This window comes from Rhea pennata, chromosome 3 (genome assembly GCF_028389875.1).
Source record: "Rhea pennata isolate bPtePen1 chromosome 3, bPtePen1.pri, whole genome shotgun sequence".
Lineage (NCBI taxonomy): Eukaryota > Metazoa > Chordata > Aves > Rheiformes > Rheidae > Rhea > Rhea pennata.
In genome coordinates, this window is record NC_084665.1 from 85,873,407 (window position 1) to 85,887,863 (window position 14,457).

Consider the following 14,457-nt stretch of genomic DNA (forward strand, 5'->3'; position numbering starts at 1 on the left):
AATTAAGGTAAGGGGGAAAATGTCTCCCTATTACACAGAAAAAATATCCTATTCTACACTGAAACTTCAAAGGACTTTTCTTGGATTAAATGAGACAGAATGTCATCCAGAATACCCAATGGCAGAGTAGTTAGGGGAACCAATCCTGGTTCCTTGGGAAATTCATTTTACTATTGATTGCTGATGCCAGGGAAGTCCTGAGTCAGAGAAAGGTGATCCTCACTCTGATTGCACAGTTCCTTTACAGTAGGAGACTAGAGCTAATCAGTACACATTGAACCCTTGTGCTTAAGGCAATGATTTAGACATTCTACATATACGGGATGGTTGGAAGGCACTTCCTTGGTCACTGAGTCCAGTGTTTTGGCATTACAAGTGGTCAAAAATGGTAATATCGCCTTTATGAGTTTATCATTACCATTTTAGAATTGATTAGGCTTCTATTTCTACTGCTTGTATATGAAAGCTATTTAAGAACCTTCTTGATTTAAGGAAATCTTCTGATTTCCAGCCTACATGTGTGTGTAACCAATTGATACACCAGACTGACACTTTTGTGTTAGTGCTATCTTTTAAAAGTTTTCTTCTTTTTTTTTTTTTTCCTCTCTTTTGGATTTAGACTAGGATTTATAGACATTAGCCATATTCCCTTGCAGCCTTTTTTTTCAATACTGAACAATTTAACCTCCTTTCTCCCCTTGAATAATAGGCTTGTCGTATAGTCCTTCTCTAAACCTGTTTCATTTTGAATCAATCTTTATTGAATATGGAAGACCAGATTAATGTGGTGGGAGGGAAGAGGAGGGAAGGGATCATACGTTTGCCTCATATCTGCTGGAAAGACCTCCATGATGCATTAAAGGTCATATTTTGCATTTTTAGTGTTATACATATTGATACTTCAACAGTCATCACACTTTCAGTCATTTCCAATTCTTAATATAGAGCAGAAGTGCTTATTATCAGTTCTCACTTTTAGTAGTCTTTGGATTTTATATTATTGGATTTATTCCTTCCCCTATTTCTCCATTATACAAGATCATTCATTCTTTCTCCATGATATCCTGAAATTTTCTATTATTAGTGAGAGCTCTCAGTCTTATATCATCAGCAAACTTTACAGCCCACTCCTGCTTAAAGCCATTAAAACATAATTGCATCATTAATACACATTTAAACAGGATCAGCTCCAAGGAGATGTTCCACTAAGACTCAGACTGGTGCAACCTCTTTTGGCACTGTCAATGCTGTGACTGCTTTAGCTTGTTCCTTAGACCCCTCACAATCTCTTTACTTTCCCAGGTACTGGAATGGTTCTCTCAGGACATGAAATGTCTCATAGATTAATCCTCATCTCTTAGATTTCATTTCCAATCCCATCTAGTGAAAATTTTGTTACGTTTTGTATTCTTGCAGTGCTAAGCTGCTGAGGAGTTGTACTATAGTATACAGAGGTATCTAAGAGTTTGTTAGTACTTCAGGCTTCATACTCGGTTTTTTACAGTGGTATAGACCAATTGAGAATTTCCAGAATTTCCATTCAAATACATGCAATCAGCCCATCCTGAATGCGTGTAGACAGGATGGGTCAGGATGTCCTAGAAAACTACTAATGAATGTAAGCAGTGCTGGAGCTTCTTTTTTATGTGATAAATCCAAGAATATCCGTAAACTACATGTATACTAGATTACTGAGAAGAAGCCCCAGCTGTGAAGTCTTCAAAATGCTCCTAACTGTACAGTTTAGATTCTGTTTGAAACAGGTTGTCATTCATTGACAAGTCAGACATTTGCAAGATACTTCTTAGGTGGCGAAGGATTGGTAGAGCTGTGCATGAACAGCTCTGCTGACAGTACAGCATATGTGGTTTAACTGTTTTGCTTACTATTACCATAAAGCATAGAATCATAGAATCATAGAATCAATAAGGTTGGAAGGGACCTCTGGAGATCATCTAGACCAACCTCCCTTCTCAAGCAGGGGCACCTACAGCATGGTAGACAGGGTTGCATCCAGGCGGGCCTTGAAGATCTCCAGAGAAGGAGACTCCACAACCTCTCTGGGCAACCTGTGCCAGGGCTCCATCACTCTCACAGGGAAGAAATTCCCCCTCACGGTCAGGCAGAACTTCCTGTGCTTCAATTTCTGCCCATTGCCTCTTGTCCTGTCACATGGGACAACTGAAAAGAGTTTGTCTCTGTCCCCCTGACACCCTCCCTTCAGGTGCTTATACACATTGATAAGATCCCCCCCTCAGCCTTCTCTTCCCCAGGCTGAACAGGCCCAGCTCTCGCAGCCGTTCCTAATAGGGCAGATGCTCCAGCCCTCTGATCATCTTCGTAGCCCTCCGCTGGACTCTCTCCAGTAGCTCCATGTTCCTCTTGTCCTGGGGAGCCCAGAACTGGACACAGGACTCGAGATGAGGCCTCCCCAGGGCTGAGTAGAGGGGCAGGACCACCTCCCTCCACCTGCTGGCAACACTCCTCCTAATGCACCCCAGGAGACCATTGGCCTCCTTGGCCACAAGGGCTCATTGCTGGCTCATGGTCAACTCATCATCCACCAGCACTCCCAGGTCTTTCTCTGTAGAGCTGCGCTCCAGGTCAGCCCAAAACTTGTACTGGTGCCTGGGGTTATTTCTCCCTGGGTGCAGGACTCTGCACTTGCCTTTGTTGAACCTCAGGAGGTTCCTCTCCGCCCAACTCTCCAGCCTGGCCAGGACTCTCCAAATGGCAGCACAGCCCTCAGGTGTATCAGCCACTCCTCCCAGCTTGGGATCATCAGCAAACTTGCTGAGGAGGCACTCTGTCCCCTCATCCAGGTCACTGATGAAAAAGTTGAACAGGATGGGACCCAGAACTGAGCCCTGGGGGACGCCACTAGCCGCAGGCCTCCAACCGGACTCCACACCACTGAATGACGACCCTCTGAGCTCTGCCTTTCAGCCAGTTCTGAATCCACCTCACCGTCCACTTGTCTAACCCACACCTCCTGAGCGTCTCTAAGAGGATGTTATGGGAGACAGTGTCAAAAGCCTTGCTGAAGTCAAGGTACACAACGGCCACTGCTCTGCCCTCATCTACCCAGCCAGTCATTCCATCATAGAAGGCTATCAGGTTGGCTCAGCAGGATTTCCCCTTGGTGAATCCATCCTGGCTACTCCTGATCACCTTCTTCTCCTCCTTATGTCTGGAGATGACATCCAGGATGAGCTGTTCCATCATCTTTCTGGGGATGGAGGTGAGGCTGACCGGCCTATAGTTGCCTGGGTCCTGCTTCTTGCCCTTCTTGAAGACTGGAGTGACAGTGGCTTTCTTCCAGTCCTCAGGCACCTCTCCAGTCCTCCAGCACCTTTCAAAGATGATGGAGAGTGGCCTGGCAACAACATCCACCAGCTCCCTCAGTGCCCGTGGGTGCATCCCCTCTGGGCCCATGCATTTGTGGATGTCAAGTTTACCCAGAAGGTCTCTAATCCTATCCTCCTCAACCAAAGGAAAGCCTTCCCTTCTCCAGACTTTCTGCCTCACGTCCAGGCTGCAGGATTCCTGGCGGCTGCTCTTAGCAGTGAAGACTGAAGCAAAGAAGGCATTCAGTAATTCTGCCTTCTCTGCATTCCTTGTCACCAGGGCCCCCGCCCCATTCAGTAGTGGTCCCACATTTTCCCTAGTCCTCCTCTTGCTGCTGCTGTATTTGAAGAAGCCCTTCCTGTTGTCCTTAACATCCCTTGCAAGACTCAGCTCCATCTGGGCCTTAGCCTTCCTTGCCACATCTCTGCATACTCTGACTGCATTCCTGTAATTCTCCCAAGTAGCCTGTCCCCTCTTCCACATTCTGTGTACTTTCTTCTTCTGTCTGAATTTGGCCAAGAGCTCCTTGCTCAGCCATGAAGGTCTCCTGCCCCTTTTGCTGCACTTCTTACTCACAGGGATGCACCGCTCTTGAGCTTGCAGGAAGTGATATTTGAATACTAGCCAGCTCTCCTGGACCCCTCTTCCTTCTAGGGCCTTAACCCATGAGACTCCACCAATTAGGTCCCTGAAGAGCTCAAAGTCCACTCTCCTGAAGTCCAGAAATCTAGATAAATACTAACTTTCCTAACTGTATCTATCTATGTCTGTGTCTATGTATCTGCATCTATCTATCTATCTATACCTATATATCAATATATCTACATCTATATCTATCTGTATCCACCTCATGCTTATACCTATACCTGTACCTATACATATACCACTTATATCTATGCAATATTTATTGCTTTAATCTTTACATTATTCATTTTTTTCACTCATTCTATTACTTTTATTACATTATATTACTGTAATCTTGTTCATCATTATTTTAGCATAGTTTATATAAAATAACATATATATATGTATATAATCAATGTGTATTGTGTATCTATATGATATAAGCATTAAGGAAATTATGATACTATATCGCTTTTGTTTTTACCATGATTTTTACTCTAAACTGAATGACCTTTCCAAGAAAAGTTGCTTAGAAATCTGTTTCAATGAAAAGCTTTGTTTCTGATGTTAGAAGTTTGAAGAATTAATTAAAAAGAAAGTTCTAAAAAACTCTAAATACCATTTCTTAAAATATAATATTTCCAATTATTATTCAGCTACTAGAATAAGGAGATCAAGGTAATTCTCATAAAATCTATCAAAAGTTTACCACTTTAGTAGTGGTATACACTTTTATTCTGCTTTTAATAACATTTTTCATTAATAAAATAAAACATAAAAAAGTCAGTATCCATACCAGTGAGAGATGCTCACATTTTGAAATAGATGTTATCTGTCAATAAGAAGAAATAATTAAGTATTGATTTTTGAAACACACTTTGCTTATTTCCATACTCTGATGCTGAACATTTACAGAATGAAAAATCTCCTGCACAGAAAAATTGTGTTAAATTTCATGGATTTGTATCTACAAGAAATCTTTTTTTTTTTTTCTTTTTTAATCTCCGGATGTTTTAAAACTTAGACCATCTTATTTAATTTGATATTATGATAGTTTATCCTTGAATATAATGCAATCAAAAGGAAAAAAAAAAGCATAGGCATAAGATTAATTCTTTTAAATGAAGCTGAGAGCTTCAGTGGATTTTAATTAGAGCTGCATGATAAGTTTTACATAAAAAGCAAATCCATTCAAATTTGGCTTTTAGCCAGTTCTGCAAAAGTAAAATTACATTAAGAACTACTCTTCCATTTCATATTTTTTTTCCTGAGAAAAAATCCATAATTAAAATGAAGTTGGGAATATCAATAAAATAAATAAAAAATAAAATAATCTCTGGATTTTTGTTTGCTGTTTTTGTATTATTAAGTTGAAATTGTGCAGAATGCTGAATATGTTTATTAAATGACTATATCTTGTTTGGTAACTTCCTGCTGCTATGCCTATCAAAAGCTAGTTTCAATTTGGAAGAAATGCAGCTAAGCTTTTTCTTTCAGTGCAAATGAATACTCATAATCATCAGATATTAAAAAAAAAAATCTTCCAAACTCTTCTCTCTCTCCAGGAGAATAGTTTCTCTCAGGTTACTTTTAGATGAATTGCTAATAAGCTTTGCAGATGAAATGACATTGCTCTTAACAGAATGACAGGAAGCGAACAAAATGTCAAACTTTTAACTGAAGTTGAACATTCAGATAGGGAAAACCTGTTTTCAAATATCATTGCTTAGATTACAGAATTATGGCTCCACATTATAACACTTGGATTAAAACATTCACGTGCTTCAAAGGGGCATAAAATGCCTCAGAAGTGCTGATTTTAACATTCCAGTATGAAAATGAAAAATGAAGTTTCTTACTTCAGAATGCCAGCTGGAAATTTAGCAGTCTTGGAATAGATCCTGTCTATTTCCCCTTCTCCCCAGGATGACTGGTACCCACCACTAGTAGTTGTTCCATTAAAACGGTTCCCCATATTTTAAACATAATTGCCATAAGCACCTGCTTAATGTATTTCATTTACCATGAGATCTCTTAAGCTCCAATTTGAGGACATTCCTCTCATCATTATTCTTAAAAACTATAAAGATACTCACTGTTGCATAATATACATGTGATTTCTTTGCTTCCTAACTACATGGGTTGATGGATACTGTAGATGTAAAGTATTGGCGAAATTCAGGAAGATTTAGAAAATGTGAAGGAACTGCATATGGACTCTTTGCTGGAATTATTCAAGTGTTTTACCTAAAAATACAAAATAAATGATAAATAAACCTAAAAATACAAAATAAGCCTCTACAGTTGCAAAGGCTCATAGCACTGATAAAAGACAATGAAAAGATTAGGAAGAGTTGGATCTGATTCTCATATTTTTGTACTTGTATTTCCCTGTAAATCAAGAATATGCAAATAAGCACATTTTTGACACTGACTTGGAGAGTGAAGAACTGGGTCCTTTGCTATACTATGATTAATCACAATATACCTTGCTTAGTATAAAATTAATATGCCGTTGCTAAATTTGTCTTTAATGTTTTATTTTAATCTGTATATACAAACCTCATTTCTGCCACGTTACAAAATAATGCTTGAATTATTTGTTCAAATATCTACATTGTTAGCTTATTAAAGGTAACCTTTACCTCTCCCCTGGAAACTGACTTTTATTTTGCAATGAAAATATTAGCCATTTTTGGATGAATACATTGTTTTTCATTCTATACTGTTTACCTGTTGTAGTAGAGGATGGGGGATGGAAGAGGCAATAGAAATTATAGAAAAGTTGCACTAGTGTGGCTGGGGTGTCTTTGCAGTTCTGTCAGATTGTTTCTTGGTATAATTTCATCATGTTTTACATTAAAGACTTTGCCTCTGGCTTAAGCGATTATAAGAATGCTGAGATAGAATTTACAACCTTCATAAAGAACATAGCAATCGGTGAAATTGTTTTAAAGCAATGATAGGTAAAAATTAAATTGGTTTGTTTTCTTTTACTGAACTTTTCCTTTTCTCTATTGGTATAACAAACATCTAGAAAAAATAGATCTGAATTCCAAGGGAAAAAATGGAAAAAATATTCTGACTATTGGTTCCCCCAACAACATGCTGGGAATTTCATTACAAAAAGATACCTTCAGGTGTGCGTTTTGGTTCCTTAAATCAATGAAGAATAAACAGAATCAGTGCAAACACTGATATTGAAGTGGGTAGGATAATGGCAGTTCATTAAGTTACTTTCTTATTCCTAGGTTGTGGATGTCTTCGGCATAACTGTAATACCCTGCCTTTCCCTTTCCCTTTCCCTTTCCCTTTCCCTTTCCCTGTCTCTCACATATATCCCAGGAAGTAGGAATAAAGGAATCAAATTCCATTGAAAACACAGGAATGAAGCTCCTTTTTCTTAAAAAAAAAAAAAAAAAAAAAGGCTTGCATTTTTTCCCCTATAGATTATTTGAATTTTAACTTTTAACCAAATGAAATTTATTCTCAGTCTTAATATGTATTATTTCTACACACTTCCGATAAATATAATGTGCTGAAAGAAAAAAACAAATAGGACTGTGATAAAAATACCATTTTTTAAAAAACATAGAATATGAAGTAGATCCTGCTTAGTGATCTTCATAAGGTAGATCGTATGGCGTGATGGTTGAAATGATTAGTTATGTTGTCTAAAGGAATTGCAAGCTCCTGAAAGGGAACACCAGGATTTCCTTAAAGAAGCAGCAGCAAATGTAACCCCTATGTCCTTCTCTTGAGTGCAGGACGTGAAAATGAACGCAGAAGGGTGCCGATTTCCAGTTGTTTCTCTCTGCCACTGAGGCCTGAAAAAAAGGATTCCCATGGAGGAGAGTTAACACTATCCTCCCTGTCCTTAGTGTGAAATGAAAATTTATTAGCACTGCTGGTCGTTTCAACTCTACCAAATGAGAGTGGAGAACAAGGATATCCTTATCTCCTTAACAGTCTTCTTCAGAAAGGGTTAGATACAGGTGCTATACCTCCGAGAAGTGCAGTTATCCTTAAGCTTATGCTTCTGCATGTTTTGCTATAACGTTGCAGGAAATTTTGTGGTGACCTTGAACAAGTCAGTGAGAATTTCATCCTATGCCTTCCACTGCACTATGGCTTTGCTGTGTATTCTCCCCTTCTGCTGTTAAACAGGCACAGCTTTAAGGGACAAGTATAGCTGTAAGTAAAATGGAGATAAGTATCACTGTGAAAACAGAGAAAACTGAAAATATGTGGGGAAAAGGTTCCTTTCTAGAACAGGGTTTAGGAGAACTGGAATGCTGGCTATGAGCAGTTTGCAAGTTGTGATGACAAAGTACAGCATGAGGTATTTATGAGTGTGAGGATCTAAATACAAATAAAACTTCTGATGCTAATAGAATATATTCAGAGGAATTACTTACAGATATGGGTATTTCAAAGGCTTTGCAACTTGAAAAGTCTGCCCTGCATAGAGATTTAAATTACAAATTTTCGTATTGTCTAAACAGTCACAGGACATGGGCAAGTAGTCTTAGTGAAGTCCAGTGCTGTGCTCCAGTGCTAATCTGCAGTGGTATACAATGTAACACACAGTGGCACTGGCTTCAGAATCATTCTCTTTTAATTTGTTAGACTCAGAATTTTTATTTTAGCTATCCGTTAGTTTCCTAAAATGGTAGCGAATAATAATTTAAGTGATTCAGCCTATATACGCTAAAGGAGATTTAATCACAGAGGAATCTCGAGTTAAAGGGCCTTATTTAAAACCCACAGAATGAAAGTGAATTTTCAATGAGATACTGCAGCTTTAATCTCTGCTGTTATATATGTTATTCAGCCTGACATTCTAGCTTTAATTTTTCTATTTTCCATCCAGGTCTTTGAAGGATACCTTCTGCCATCTTCTATTCAATGCAACGTTGGGACATACTGGGGTGATTTTGAGTAGGAATGTCAGAGGATTTTCTTTTTAAGCTTTGAGTTTCTTTCCTCTGTCAGTGTAAAGACAGACCTTTAGCTTTTCTTTGCGCCTTAATTTATATACAAAGTAGAGCAACAAAAAATGAAGAACTATGAAAGTGTAATGCTATTTTTGGATAAGACATTTTATTCTATGCAAGAGGCCCTAGGCCCTCAAACAGCTTCAGATCAGGTGATGTTCAATGTGTTAAGTTTCAGAACGAAAGACATCTTTGCAAGTCTTGCACTGCAGACAAAAGCAGATAAGCAACTAGATACAACAGCTCTCCTAGTATCTAATGAATTCTCAGAAAATTGATAGGCAAAATTGCTGCAGGATACTTACTCCAAGGACGTTAATGCACTGAATTGTCAAAAGGATTCATGCTATTGCCTGTATCTAGGAATCCTCTTCTTGTTGGATGTTCTCCTAAATGCAAATAGCAAAACAGATTGTTCAGAGCAAATGATTAAAGAGCCTATCTTTCATAATAAATAAGTCAATATGTGAATAGAATGAATATGTTAAAATAATGTGACTGTATGTGCAACTCTTGCAGATAGTTGGAGTGTTGATAAGCTATCTGTAGAAAGAGCTTTCATTTAAAAATGTAATGCTTATGCCCTCAACAGATATCCCTATGAATGATGAACAAGAAAAACAGAAAAAGCTTTGTTCAGGTCAATAAGACTGTATTTTATCAAACTTTATTACGAGTGCAGACACATCCATTTCAGAGCTGATAATAAAGCTGTTTTATGGGGAAAGAGGCAGGCCAGAGTTGGTGTTTCTCATTTCTTTTCTGGCTGAGTAAATCAGTAATCTGCAGAATATCTGTTAGTGAGTTCTTTCTGATAAAGGTTGTTAGAAATGATGGGAAACAAAGTCTTTCTGTCATCACCTCTGAAGATGAATTTTCATGCAGTGTAAAAGACTAAAGATAATTACATGGGTCAGCAATGAAAACTATTTGAAAATAGTATTCAGCCTTCCAGAAAAGGGTACATGGAAAATTTAACAGACAATGAAGACTGTGAGTTGTATAGATCAAGGTAAATCATGACTCTCCAACTGTATATTTTCAGATTTAAAATGCTAAAATCTGTTAAAAGTTTTCCAGACTTTTGAAATTTCTTAGAAAGGTAAACAGAGCCCTTGTCTGAAGCAGAAGATATACCTTTTTTGCTGTGCACATTATGGAAAAAATGAAACGTCTGCTACTTGATGAAAGAAGACTTCTGTATTAACACGGTCACTCCAGCCTTTCTACCCAGCAGTTTGCCTGAAAGATTTGCACAGTTCACTACCCTCTTCTCTTTTCCTCCATCATAGAATTTCTGTTAGAAAAAATACAAAAAAATCTTAATTCTCCTTTTATGCTTTTTTAATTCTCTTTTTTTTTTTTTTTTTTTTTTTTGAGTCATTAATTCTGGAACTAGTTTTGCAGGAGTCCTGGCTAAACACTGAGAAGCTACGGTTTGAGCTGAGATAGTGGTATCCACATGCACTAGCCTATCACCAGACTGTGCAGTATAAGGTTAGTATAAGGTGCTGCATGCAAGCGTAGGACTGGCTATAAACAGCAAAACACTGCACATGTAAATGAGTATGTATATTTAATATCTGAGTTCATAATGATCTTTTCTCTTTCCCACATCGGTTTCTGCCTTCATTTTCAATTCCTATTTGCTCTCCTCATTTTCTCCTAATTTCTCCTGTTTCCTTGAATTTAGTGACTTTATCTCAGGAAAGAGAGAACTCTGGGATTTTGGCAAGCCTCATCAAAATGCTTGATAAAAAATTACCATAATAAATAAATCAAAGTGACTGTAGCCAAGCTATTTAATCTCACTGTATTTCAGATTCTGCTTTGTAGTAAAGAAATATTAAGATGCTCACTGTGTGCCTTTTTCCACTGTATATTTTTCAGAACTAGTCCTTCTATCCCAATTCCTCTGGTTATACAATGATGGCTTGTATTAGCTGATACAGCATAGCCACTGAGAATTTTCCTGTTCATTTTATCTTCTACCACGATCCTTAATTACTTTCCAAGACACTATTTTGCAGGATAGGATCCCACCTCTAGCATGTGTCTTTCTTAAAATAAGACTGCTTGAGCCTGACTCAAATATATCCATATTGCTCTGTATAGATACTTTTCTTCATTATTTGCCACGTCAGCAATCTTTGTGTAATAGGAAAACTCTATATGACTAATTTTTCTTCTAAAACAATGGATCTATCACTGCAGATCAATCAATGGAAACACCTCTGTTTAGTGGGGATACTTTTTCATCATCTTTTCTTTTTTTTTTTTTTTTTCCTTTTTTTCCTGAGCAGATAGGGAGCACCTATATTAGCAGATACCCCTTAAGATCCAAAGGCCTCCCAGCTGCTGATTCTTCTAGCTTCTATATGCTAATCTTTAGCACATTTTTAATTGCACATCTTTAATTGAAGGATAAAGCTAGATGGGGATATTTCTGTCTCTTCTAAGGGAAAATGGACCATACTCAAATTTTGTTGTGATGACTTTACTGCCAATGGGTGATGCACAGAGTGATGCATGAGGTTACTAGGCTCTGAATAATTTTAACAGATCAGCTCATTGAACTTGTCATAACACTCTTCCCTGCCTTTCTGAATTTCATCTGTGCTATCCTCTGTCTCAACTTCTTCTTCTCTCCCTTAACCTTGTCTATCAAACCACCCGTCCCATCTCTAGCATTTTCTACTTCCTCTTTCTCTCTTATTCTTCTTTTCCTACCTCTGGGCAACATGCTCTAGGGCACCCTACTTCAGCAGTGGGGTTGGACTAGATGATCTCCAGAGGGTCCTTGCAACCTCAACCATTCTGTGATTCTGTGAAATACCTTTCTTGTTCCACCTATAACCTTTTCCTTATCTTTCCCTCACTGTTAGTAAATTTTCTTTATTTAATGGCTCTTGTTCTCTTGGATACTAATAGACACAGAAAGATACTGACCGTAGTCATTTTGACTTTAGTCCACTAAAACTTAAGAGAAAGGGAGATCCTTTTGAAGAATTCAGAATGTTACCACAGCAGACCATGAGAACATTTTTAAATACACATGACAATGAGATTTGTAATGATATCAATGTAGTTTACAGTACTACTTGCAGTTTCCTAAGATAAAAGATATATGAGAGAAAAGTGTGTGTGTGGGAAATATACTGCAATTCCATCATTTCTCATGTGCAGCAAAAGACACAACATAAATCCTGGAGAATGTAATGTTCCTGCCACAGATCATCACACATACTAATAATCTCACCTGGGAACCAGTAGAATTTCAAACATGATCAAATCCCACTATAAATGCATGCGACATTTCATGGACTTCCTCTTTTTAAAATACAAACATGTATTTTAACATTTTTCTACAGAAAAGCTTACCAGCTAGAACATTTAATTCTGAGTCAGGCTTTTTGCTGGACAAGTGGCAGAACCTTCAGGCTTAAAACAGATCAGAATAATACAGTGATGAACAAAAGATAAGAACATTTGAACATATTTGAAGCAAGACAACCAGACACAAATGAGTAATGCCATCCTTTTCCATTTTCAAACACGGGTTTGCCATTCCTACTGTTAACTAGACTTTAAATATGGTCATTATGTAGCAAAAAGAAGTGCTGCAACTATCAGACTATAAATCATTGACTCCTCATTATTTTTATCTGTTACACTGCAGAAAAAGAAACTGAAAACATACAATTCTTCTTCTATTTTCTATGTACACAATTGGTAGAGTTGCCCCAGAGATGTTATGCATTTTTAGGTGAGAAAAGAAAACTACACATGCTGTCGAAGAGAGAGGATAATGCAATTCACATGTAGTTGAAAATCTGAAAAAAATGTGGCATGGAATTTCTGACAAATACACAACCATGGTAAACTAAGCTAATGTCAGTATCTGTGCTTATTTGTTTGTCTTTTGCTCACAAAATAAGTTGCATGGATTGAGAATACTACAAGCCAAAAAAGGGGTAGCATAATATTGAACAATAAATAACATTGAATAATAAAAAAATAAAATAAAATCATACAAGTGTCAAGTGGCTTGTAGTGAAATAAAAATGAAAAAAATAGAAATGAGAAAGAATTGAAAATGAACATGCTGCACAGAAATTGTCACTCTTGGGCTAATTGGAAGACTAATAGCTTTGATAAAAAGAGAAGGCAGTGAGAAGTTTGTGCATTTCACAAAAGATTTCATTTCTCAGCTTTAATTCACCTATTTGCATCTGAAAAATATATTGACATGAAAAAGCACTATTATGTAACTGCCACTGTGTAATGGAAAAATGACAGACAAAACAGGAAATAGGGCAAAACAATTTTCCTCACTAGACTGAATACAAAAGTCAGGAATAGAGAGGGTATCAAGAAGCATTCACTGTGGTGCCTGATCTAGCGAAAATATTGCTGGGAGAAGACTATTATTTCTTCTTCTTAAAAGTAGTATATAAACTAACATCTGTAATCCGGAAATGACTAAATATCAAGAAAGAGACAAGTATTTCCCAATAAAATCATGGGTCAGTATAGTACACTGAATATACGGTCAGAGCAAGGGCACAGCTCTCAGGGCCCTGACACCAGCTCTTTACAGCTCATTTTTCTTCTTTCCAAGGGTTAGATTGCCTTAGACCATTCCAAAACCATACAAATCACTTTCCTAATGTCATTTGGCCACACATGCAATCACAGCTGTGGTAACAGTGTTGTTAGACAATTATGAATGCTGGTATTCAGCTGTAAAATGCAAGAATAGTAAAGAATACAATCACTATATGAATATTTCTTATCAAAGAGGCTGGCAATGAATTGAAAAATGGAGGAAGTTAGAAGAGTTATGATGTATTTTCAGATGAAGAGTCATTCTCGTAATATGTCATGTTTGTTACAGCTTTGTCAGAGAATTCATAATTGAAATTTCATTTTTAGTCTAATTAGAAGATGACAGAATATTATTGAAACTATTTTTTTTTTTAAGCGCTTCTTTAGTCAAGGTTGGTACTTGCAAATGATAACAGAGATCTGCTTATACTGAAATATCACTATTCATTATAAGACACAGAGAAACTCAACAAATTTAAAATATTTTAAAAACACGCAAAGTCTCATATTCCTGCATATATGAAGAAATATAATAGATGCCTAATGGCATATAACAGCTTAACAGTAAAAGTGGTATGGGTAAAGTTATGGGTAACCACTCAAACTGTAAGAGTCAGAGAAGGTAGGAATTACCAGGCTTCAACTCACCTCTTGGGTACATTTGAGTTGTTTAAAATTTATCCAGCTGTGCAATTACAACTAATAGCAACCCCTTAGTTCTTTTTTTCTGACTTTTAGCCCTTATCCAATGGGCTATATACATCCTTGCCCCTAGAGACATCTCAGAAAGGATGTAATCCGGGAAACTGACTCCTACCAAGTTCCTGTTTAAAAAATAAGAAACTGAAGACGAATAGCTTCTGTGCAGGTTACTGGGTAT